Genomic DNA, 10,975 nt, shown 5'->3' with positions numbered 1-10,975 from the left:
AGGCATCTCATTATAGTATCAATTGGCATTTCTCTGATGACTAATGATGTTCAGCAACTTTTCATGTATTTCTTGGCCACTTATTTATCTTCTTTGCATAGCATATATTCAAACTTCAGCCCAATTTATATTAGTATTTTTTATGGTTAAATTACAGAAGTACTTCACATATACTATATATATAATCCTTCAGTTTGTGTTGTCCTATTAATATTCATAATAGGAATTTTTGATAAACAGAAAGGTTTATTATACTGAAGGCCAATTTAATATATTTTCTGTTCTTTTTTATTTCACCCATCCCCCCGTCTACCTCCCTTCTGGCAAACTCCAGTTTGTTCTCTGTATTTAAGAGAGTGTTTGTTTTGTTTTTTAGATTCCACATATAAGTGAAGGCATATAGTATTATCTTTCTCTCTGTGACTTAATTCACATAGCATAATACCCTCTGAATGCTAGAGATTTTTTTAATGTTCTAAGATGGTGTTGTCTGCCTCAAGCTTATCAAGATATTCTTCAATATTTTCACTTAGAAACTTTTTAGTTCTATGTTTAAAGTTTAATGTATGATGCATTTTGAACGGACTTTTGTGCATGGACTTGAGTAAAGTTTAAAATATTTATTACAGATAAATGAAAACGCATGTCCACAAAAAGACTTGTGCACAAATATTCGTAGAAGCATTATTTAATATGGCCAGCAGTCAGTAAAATAATTTGTCAAACAAACACAGAAATGAATAAATAAACTATGTCATATTCATGGAGTGGAATACCAATCATCACTGAAAAGGAATGGGCTACTGACATATGAGACAATATGCATGGATGTACAAAACATTATGTTGAATAAATGATGCAGGCACAAAAATAAGCTAACATATGATGTCATTCATGTGAATTTCAAGTGCATAGAAAGCCATCCTTCAGTGCTAGAAGTCAGAAAATACTTAATTGAGAAGATAGAGTTCATTGACTGGAAAGGGTCTTGAGGGAACTTTCATTACATATCATATTTTGGGAAGTGGTACATGGATTCATTCAATTGTTGAAATCAACAAATAGTATAAAACCTATACATTCTATCTCAAAAAATAAAGTAAAAAATAAATAAATAAAATAGGAGGGGAATGACTGGTTACCATGGTTTTCTGCATCAAACAACCAGTTGATCGAAAGCCTTGTCCTAAGGCCCCACCTTTTTCCTTTAGAAACTCCTCCTCTCTCTCCTCTGTTTCCGACAAGGGTTGCTAACGCTTCTGCTGGCCGCACCCAAGTCAGCGCTCCCCTCCTTTGGGGCTGGAGCCGGGGACCTGCTGCCTGAGGTGGTTCACCAACTGTGGAAAGATGCACAATACCAAAAACCAAACGCCAGGAACCTTACCTCAGTCCCGCCCTCCTCTTGCATGATCATCGCTCACTGACCTCTTTAGCTTCTGAAAAAAATACAATGATGAGTTTATTCATGAATTGGTCGCTGAAGAAACTGAAGCTCAGAGACATGAAATAACTGTTTGAGGGCTCAGAAATGATATTTTTAAGCACTAAAATCCAGGTGTGTGTGAGAGCTGTCTACTTGCTCCACACCGATGCTTTGAGAGCAAGGGGGGCTTTCAGAGTCCTCAGGAACAATTTGCATTCTGGAGGGAAAAAGAGTCTGCTTGCTTAAGAACAGGGCAAACACTTTCAGCCCTTCAGATTTCTACATGTATCAGTACTGAAAAGCTAATTAATTCATATCAATTAGAGGAAAATTATGTTAATTTACTGTGTATTAAATATGTTTTTGTCTGTGTCCCAAAGTAACAGTGAGTTTGGTGTATTTAATTTCTCTTCCCTTTCACTTAATTTATATATTATTACTTCATAAATAGTGATTAATTCATTTAACATTTATCAAATACCAAATGTGTGAAAATCCCAGATATACTTACAGAAAATAATATATAAAAGTGTAAGAGTGAATTTGGTATTCAGCACATATTTTGTTTAAAGTACTTGCTTCCTGCCTAGCTTCATTCAAAATATATAAGACAATACTTCATTCTTTGAGCATTTACAATTCAGTTGTAGGAGATTTTTTTAATTAGTTCATCACTTCCACATTGCTTTATCAATATTTTTAAAGGTTTTAAAGTGGCTCCGAAAAACAAAAAAGAACCAAACAAACAGGATTGACTAACAAAATGATTTCCTACATTATTCAACAGAAATGGTAAAGGTAGCCAAAGAAATTAGGACAAAAATAATCGTAGAAAAATGAAACCAGAAATAGTCTAGTCCAGCAAATGTTTTTAGAGTTTCTTATAAGCGTTCTACTGATTGTCAACAAATTTTGTTCTGACCTCACTAGTGGGCCCTTCAGAGAGGGGAATATGCCATGCTGCAATTTCATGGTTTCCACAACTTAAAAATAAAAACCGCCAGTTATTTTACCACAAAAGATGGGTTTATTTGGGAGTAAAAGAAAATCGCAATCTGGGACAAACAAATTGTGGCAAAACTACAGACAAGCCCAGAGAACAAAGGGGAGGTACCTGTTTTTAGGGAGAAAAGGAGGAAGTTGGAGGGTGTTATAAACTAAAAGTCCTTGGAGTAAACTGGGAGTTCTGACTAGAGTGGCTTCTCCTTGGCTGAGCTGTTTATGGGTGGAGGGGGGAGGAGATAAGGAAAGCAGGAAGGAAAGTTTTCCGGCAGCTGGGATAGTAAGAGTAGTGTCTGTGTTCAAGGTCAAGTCCATGTAAGGTCAAGTTCGGCTCTTCCAGCTGGGTCTGCAGTTGACTACAAGTGGTAGTGAGGGTTCCCGTGACTAATTTTCATACCATTTTATCATGGAAAACAGTAGCTCAGCAGAAAACAATTATTACCAAGACACTATCACTTCATAAACAGAAGACTGCAATGCAATGGAAAATACTGACAATTATGTTGGGAAGAGGAATTTTTTTTTAATTAAAATTCTTCAGGAAGGTATATGAAATAGCACAAATGCATAAGGCATGAATACTAATCCCAAAACATGTTAGTTATGACTCACATCAATTGCAAATATCAATAGAAGGATACTTCTTTTGTCCATTTCTGGAGGAAGAGACACACTACAGAACTTTTTTTTTTTTTTAAAGATTTTATTCACTTATCTGACAGAGACACAGCGAGAGAGGGAACACAAGCAGGGGGAGTGGGAGAGGGAGAAGCAGCCTTCCCTCTGAGCAGGGAGCCCAATGCGGGGCTCGATCCCAGGACTCTGGGATCGTGACCTGAGCCGAAGGCAGACACTTAATGACTGAGCCACCCAGGCGCCCCAGAACTTTTTATTTTTTTAAACCATCTGAAAAATAGTGGCATTGATGACCATTGGACATTATATGTCAGAATTGGTGGCAGACAGGAAGAAATGTCTCTCTTTGCAAACTTGGGATTTTTAAAATTCCACCAAGACAGAAGATGGCTTTAAGACAGTTATAACAAAGTTTAAACTGAGAGAGATGTGAAGATTTTTGCTTCTGGTTATGGAGAACTAGATTGTATCAGATTAATATTCCCAAGGAGAACAATTTGATGAACCAGATACAAAATTTTAAAAAGCATATTATCTTTGAAGCCAACACAGGGCCACCAAATTTGCAGGACTTGAAGGGGGAAAGTCCTAAAAAATATATATATATGGAAATATGGAAAGATAATCCAATATGCATGCTAATTTTCCACCAAGGGAATTTACTAATTCATTAGCACTGGCTATATTGAGAAGTAGAGTAGAATTTAGGTAAAAAGCTGAAAAGCTAAGATAATCCAATATTCTAATAGGTCTGGGAAGATAACATGTTGAATGACAGGATCTACCAGGAAGAGAGTCCCTAACAGATACACAGCCTTCCAAAGGGCTACATATGAGAGGAAGGGATGAAAGGAACAAGCTTTAATAAAGATTGATCCCCATTTTCAAATCAGATCAATCTTAGACTGGATTTAGGTGATTTGCTCCTATCCTATTTCAGAGAAGGGAAAATAAATTCTAAATGTGGGAATATAAGACTATCCAGAACCTTAAATAATTTCTAAAATATTTCATGGCATTCAGTAAAAAATTAGCATGCATACCAGAGACAAAAATAAAATGATTTAGATTGAAATTTAAAAAAATAGACATTAGAAAAGTTCTCAGGAGATCTATGTATTAAAATTGCAAGACACAGAAAGTAAAATAAATGTGATATTATGTTCATTAGAATGGATGATTTGATGGACACCGTCAACAGAAAATAAGCGTCAGTAAAGATAGAATTACATTGAAATTCTAGGAGATAAAATTAAATAATTGAAATTAAGAGCTCAATACATAATATTAACAGAGAGTAATATGATTGAGGAGAGGATTATTGAAGCAAAGAAATAGGTCAGTAGAATAGATAAGACTAAGATACAGAGAAGGGAAAAAAGGATGAAAATACAGAAGAATTTTTTATTGAAATAAATAAATTTAATAATAAATAAATAAATAAATAAATTTAAATAAAACCTACAAAAATGGAGAGATATGTTTCTTTCATGAATTAAAAGGCTTGGTATTTGAAAGACTTGACTCTCTCTAATCTGGTCTGTTAAGTCATGAAGTTCCATTCAAACTCTCAGCTAGGAAATCAGAGGGCCAAGCAAGTAAATACAATTTAGAAGAATAAAGCCATTTGTCTGTCATAGACTAGCAGATATCAGGTGTATATAGCTTCAGTGATTCAGACAACTTGTTACTGACATTAGAGCAGATACCTAGATTAACGAAAGGAGAGCTGAGAAACAGATTGACCCTTACGCAGCATTTGGTATTTATAGAGTTAAAATGTACACAAACAGGGAATGATTCTCATCTGATGAAGGATTCTGAATCAATTAATATTTGTACAAAGAAAGATAGAATCTGGCTTCTATCTGGCTTCTATCTCATAGGTTAAACACTGAACGCAATACAATGCCTGCGAACAGTAGAATAGATAAATAAATGTTAATACAGTGGAATATTATGCAGTGATATAAAGAAATAGACTACTGCCATATGCAACAATATCAGTGAATATCACATTATTTAGAAATCACAGAAACACAAAAAAGCACAAACATGATTTATTTTTATTTTGCTATATATCATTATGATATATATATATATATATATGCTATATCAGACAAAACTGATCTATGTCTATGATGTTAAAAGTTCAGGTAATAGTTAGCTTTCAGAAAGTGATGGCATAGTGGCAGAATAGTGATAGAGATATTTCTGAACTGCTGCTAATATCCTAAATATCCTGTTTCTTTATCTGGTGGGTGGGTGGTTACACAGGTGCATTTACTTTGGAAAATGTATCATCTTTACATTTAAGATTTGTGTGCACCTCTCTCTTTCTGTCTGTGGGGCATGTATGATTAGCTCCTTTGAATCACATGGAACCAGACAGAGCAGGGTTACACACCAAAGAAAAGCTCAAAAATATTCTTGTCACTAAGCATGAAAAGACGTTATGTGCATTCATTGACACAGAATGAAATGGGTGACTCACATCCAGAGGAAATACTCAGAGGCTGTGGGGCTGTGGTAAGGTACAGAGGAAGACCATGGAAGGAAAGAGAAATGTTAAATTAGAGAAGGAAAAATAAAAACCTGGGTATCTTGTAATGGGTATGTTCTTCCAAGTCTTGCCATTGCCCATCTTATCCTAAAATTGTGCAATCGGGTAACTGAAAATTAGAGAAACATGATCTTATTTTCAACACTCACAACAAATCAAGGCCATGATCTTTTTTTTTTTTAACCAGTATTAAATGGTGTACATTTTATTTTATTTTACCTTATTATTTTTTTAAAGATTCATTGATTTATTTGAGAGAGAGAGAGCATGAGCAAGAGGGGCAGAGTGAGAGGGAGAGAGAGTCCCAGGCGACTACACGCTGAGTGCTGAGCCCAACGAAGGGCTCAATCCCGTTACCCTGAGAGCATGACCTGAGCTGAAACCAAGAGTCAGACCCTTAACCGACTGCTCCCCCCAGGTGCCCTGGTGTACACTTTATTATACCCTTTAAATACGAGAAAGTTTGCATTTCCTTGAATTTTTTAAAAAAGGACTTCAAGAATACACTTTGAATACATCAATAACAACCTGCGGGCAAGACTTCTCTTTCTTGGAAGTTGGAGGAGATACACTGTCCTCTAATCCCCTTGCTAAGTACAGCTAAAAACCCTGGACATTATATATAAAACAAACACTGAAAACTCTGAAGGGTGGGAAAAAGAAAGCAGAGTGGCTTATGGAAATCAAGCCCAAAAGAATGAAACAGTAAAGAGTTCCCTGAGCTTGCTACCTTGCATATCCCAGACTTGGAGCACAAGAAGCTACCAACCTGGAAACACAGATAAGGAAGGAAGGAAGGAGAGAGGGAGGGAGAGAGGGAGGAAGGAAGATGCCTAGTTTTTCTAGCTACAGGATCAGGACAGGGCAGCCTTGCAAGGCAGAAAACATTTCCCCAGTACCCCCTCTACTTTAGCCAAACACTACTGAAAAAACTGTGTCCCCTCATTCACTCATGCAGCAAAGGCCCAAGGCGGACTGGACTTCTCCACTTACCAGGCAACCCAAAGATTAAAACCTGTGCAATAATTAATAAAACATGGTTCCTTGAGTTAAATTTGAAACATGAAACTAAACTTTTAGAAAAACTCAGGAGAAAATTCTCAAGATGTAGAATAAGACAAAAAGTTCTTAGATTCGACACCAAAGTCATGACCCTTTCTGAGATCCTCCTAGCTAGCTAGATCCTAGGGAAAGCGGGCAGAAGGAGAAAGAGAAAAAGACAGGGGGTGGGGAGGGACAGAGAAAGGAAAGAGAATTCTAAAAGGCTAAAATCTGAAGAAAAAAAACTAAATATAGTCAGTTCATTGAGCATGCAAACATTCATTCATTTATTCAACCACATAGTGTTAAATTAGGGGTCCTGCCAAGGTAATGTCAAAGTTTCTGCAAAATCTGACGTATGTACTCTTTTAAATTCACGGTTTTCTTAATCAAAAAGAGACAGTTATTTTGAGGAGCAACTTAGGCAAGTTTTAAGAAGATAAAGGAACAACCATTGACTTGTTCGGGGAGCGCTGGTACCAAGGCTGTAGATTTGAACATATAAACCAGCAGGTTGGGACAAAACAGAATATAAATGGATGTAGGTGGGTCAAGGTTATGTTTGCTAAATTACAGTGTCAACTCAGCTAGGAGGCTATCTACATGGGAAGCTGATTTGGGCTGCATGTGACAGAAAAATAAACTATCAATAAATTAAGGATGATGGTACCCTCTACTCAGCCCAAAACACAACCCATACTCACATCAAACTTACTGAAAAAACTCAAACTCCAGGATCTCTGGGTGTCATGGGAACTTCTCTAGAGTCCGAATCTGAGTCCTTTCCAGGTAATGAGCTTCCAGAGAAGATGCACTTTAGCACAAGCTTCTGCCAGACAGACCTGAGTTTGACTTTTATTTGGAAATGCCGATTCCTCAAAATCTTAGTGGACTGCCAGTGTGTTTGTCTATTTTATGTGCAAATTACCCCAGCCAAAGATGTCACAATATGCATTTCAAACATGGTAATTTTTGCCTCTTATCCACGAACCTCCCTGTTTGGTCCGTTCTTCTCTTATTTTAATGGCTTAAAGTCACTTGAGACAATAGGCTCAGGTAGGAAACACACTGACTCAATGCTGTTCCTCCCAGAATGTAGAAGGAATAGTTAAAGAATGGTGGGATTTTTGAAAAAGATTTGGGGTCACATTCTTGACTTCTGCTATGGTTGCCATTTTACAGTGACTCTACGATTGCTTGAAGTTTCTATAGAAAAGCAATTTTTTTTCCAACCCTGCAATGCTATAAATAATGAGACTCTTGGTGAGTTTAGAACACAAACCACACACATACAGCATGTCCCTTAGCACTGTGATATTTCTTTTCATTCATTCCGCAGAGCATCGTGGAATGAATTTATCCTGGTTTATACTCCTTGTCCAGACAAATTTATTAATAGCTCCCCCTTCCACTGTGAAAGAGTCTGAGTTTGGAAAATAAATTATGTTTATCTTTCTCTTGTCAGACTTCATAGAATGGATCAAGAAGGAGCTATACACACCACAATTTTTAAATGTTTTCTATCATTTTGCTTAAGACTCCACCTTGGTCACTGCATTGTCTGAGTCTGGAGATTAAGCAAACAATAGTTAAGCAAAAGGGCTTGGCTCTGCTTCACAGTTACAAGCTTTCCAGACCACAATGGGTAGACCCTCCTGCTTGTTGCTAAACCCTTTCCACTCAGCTAATGCCACAATTTGGATTCTCTTAGCAATAACATTTAAATTCTATATCAACTAGTGATTGAGTTTGGCTATGTTTAATTGAATACCTAATGAATGGTGGCATAAACATGTTACATTTTCAACATGGGGAAAATAGCTGATATTGTCATTCCATTCTGGGACTGCATTTTTTTTAAGTAGGCCCCATGCCCAACATGGGGCTTGAACTTATGATCCTGAGATCAAAAGTCACATGCTCTACCAACTGAGCCAGCCAGGCACAACTAGGACTGCACTTTTCGGAATGTGTCTATGGACACAGAGATTTCCTCAGAACCCCTCCAAGGGGTTTATGGAGTCTACACCATTTTCAGAATAATACCAGATTACTTGCTTGTTTTCATTGTGTGGATACTTGCATTAATGATATAAAAAAAAAAAGTAGTGGTTGAAACTGTTGGCATCTTAGTACAAATCAGAGTAGTGGAATCATTTATACTAGTAAATATTTGTTTCTTTATTGTCATATGCTTAAAGAAAGAAGAAAAAAGCCCATTTCACTTTAAAACGTTCTTGATGAAACAATAAAAATATTGATTTTACCAAATGTTGAGCTTGAATACTTATTCTAGATGACAAAATGAAAAATAAATATAAATCACTTCTGATGCATATGTAAGCACAATGGTTGCCTCCAAAAATAACTGTATGTGTTTGAATTGCAAGGTGAACTATGCTTTTTTCCATAGGACATGATTTTTACTTAGAAACAATGACTAAGAGACAAACTATCTGTATTCAAACTTGGTTGTGTAGCATACATTTCCTCAGGAACAAACTAAATGTGTCTCTTTAAATAAAATGGCATCATTGCCAATGATAATATTTGAGTTTACGAGTGAAAATCAAATTTTGGAAAAATTGTTATCTCCCACCATGAAGTTGGCTGTTTCTCAAAGCTTCAAGACTTTTCTTATGAAAATACCGGCCATATCAACAAATTATTTCTTCATGTTTTACAATGAAATATGCTCATAGTTGGAAGAGTTACAGAAATCAGTGAGCTGATATTTTTAAATGACTAGTGCATGATGTTACAAGGTTAACACCATGGGTAAAAGACCCACTCAAAGTACAAGACAGACCAGTGAGACATAACATAGCACAGAGCGCATGACATTCATTTTAGATTCTGCAATGCAATTCATCTCTAAGGAACTTCACACTAATCAAGTTTGGTTTATACTGAAGTATCCACAATGATTAAAAAAAGGTTATTAAAGTACACTTTTTTTTCTCAACTGCTCATCTATGTGAGACCAGATATTCTTTACAACACTTAAAAAGTAAAATAAAACTCACAAAAGATTGAATGCAACAGCAGAGATGATGTGAATCAAACTGTCTGTTATTAAGCTAGGCATTACAATTCCTTCCAAAAATCTAAAGTAATGCTACTATTCTTTCTAACACTTTGTTTTTGAAAAATATGTGAAGCACATTTCGAAAAACAAAAGCACAAAAAAACATGCCATTTATGTTAACGTGTAATGTGATTAATGTAGTTATTTTAAAATGAATAGTGAATTAAATAAATAAATAATGGATAATGGATAAATAATAACTTAGTTTTATTAAAAGTAATAAATATTTAATTATTTCTTAATTTAAACTTTCTGTGCTAATTATCAATAGATAAAACAGATTTAAACATAAAGTCTCTTGAGCATTCATTAGATAAATCTTGAGACCAGTATTTGCGGAACACTATTCTATAAGGCAAATAATTACAACTTGTAAAAATACAAACTTTCCTACTTTTCTTATGAATATATAGTAATTGTGGATTGTTAAAACCAAGAAGATTCAAACAGGAAGTAATATTATGGTATTGCTACTTTTTAATCTAATATGTTAAAAGACTAAGAACAAAAAAGTTTTTGTTATTTTGTCCAAAGTTAAAGTGCTAAGGGATTCAAGCAAAGGATCATCAGATTGGCCCATTTTTGCAGAAGTGTATTCTTCTAAATTAGAGAAAGTAATAATTGTGGCAAAATTCTGTATCTCATCTGATGATGATAAAATTGTTATAATAACTTTGCAGAAATTCAAGGTATTAAAAGAGCTTTAAAAAATTCCTACCTTTGACTCAATAGTCTCAATTTTAAGATCCCAGAATGATCAAATGATCCAATATGACTTGGAAATACATCAAAATTAAGCAAATTTAAAGAATTGTAATTGCAACTATATTTATCATAATATCATCTACAACAGTAAAATGCTGGAAACAATATGTATACCTGAGAGTAATGACTGGAATATTCTGCAGCCAGAAAAATAACATTTAATTAAAGTGTATGTTAATACAGGGAGACTTACAGTCAGTAGAAAAGCACACATAGTTAAGGCAATACTTACAGAGATGTGTTTAGCTTGATACACATGTATCAGGAAGCAAAAAAGGATGAAATAAATTACACATTAAACTCAAAATGTTGGAAATGAATCAAGTATGAAAACCAAAGGAAAGAAGACAAAAGTAATAAGGGTAAGAGCATGATGAATGAAGTAGAGAACACAGCAACAAACACAATAGCATATCTTTACAAAATTAAGAGGTGTTACTTTGAAAAGAAAAGTAAG

The 10,975-nt window shown here is 35.2% G+C and overlaps 1 non-coding gene across 1 annotated transcript; it reads right to left on the bottom strand.

The window, feature by feature from the left end:
- Nucleotides 1–8,536: 8,536 nt before the first annotated feature.
- TRNAK-UUU (transfer RNA lysine (anticodon UUU)) lies at nt 8,537–8,609 on the bottom strand. The gene has a single exon. It is a non-coding gene; the product is annotated as a tRNA-Lys (tRNA).
- Nucleotides 8,610–10,975: the final 2,366 nt, after the last annotated feature.

This window comes from Callorhinus ursinus, unplaced genomic scaffold (assembly GCF_003265705.2).
Source record: "Callorhinus ursinus isolate GAN/ISIS: 27379988/994484 unplaced genomic scaffold, GSC_fseal_2.0 scaffold5, whole genome shotgun sequence".
Taxonomy (NCBI): domain Eukaryota; kingdom Metazoa; phylum Chordata; class Mammalia; order Carnivora; family Otariidae; genus Callorhinus; species Callorhinus ursinus.
The sequence above is the reverse complement of the archived record's forward strand: the minus strand, read 5'-3'. Positions and strand labels throughout refer to the sequence as shown.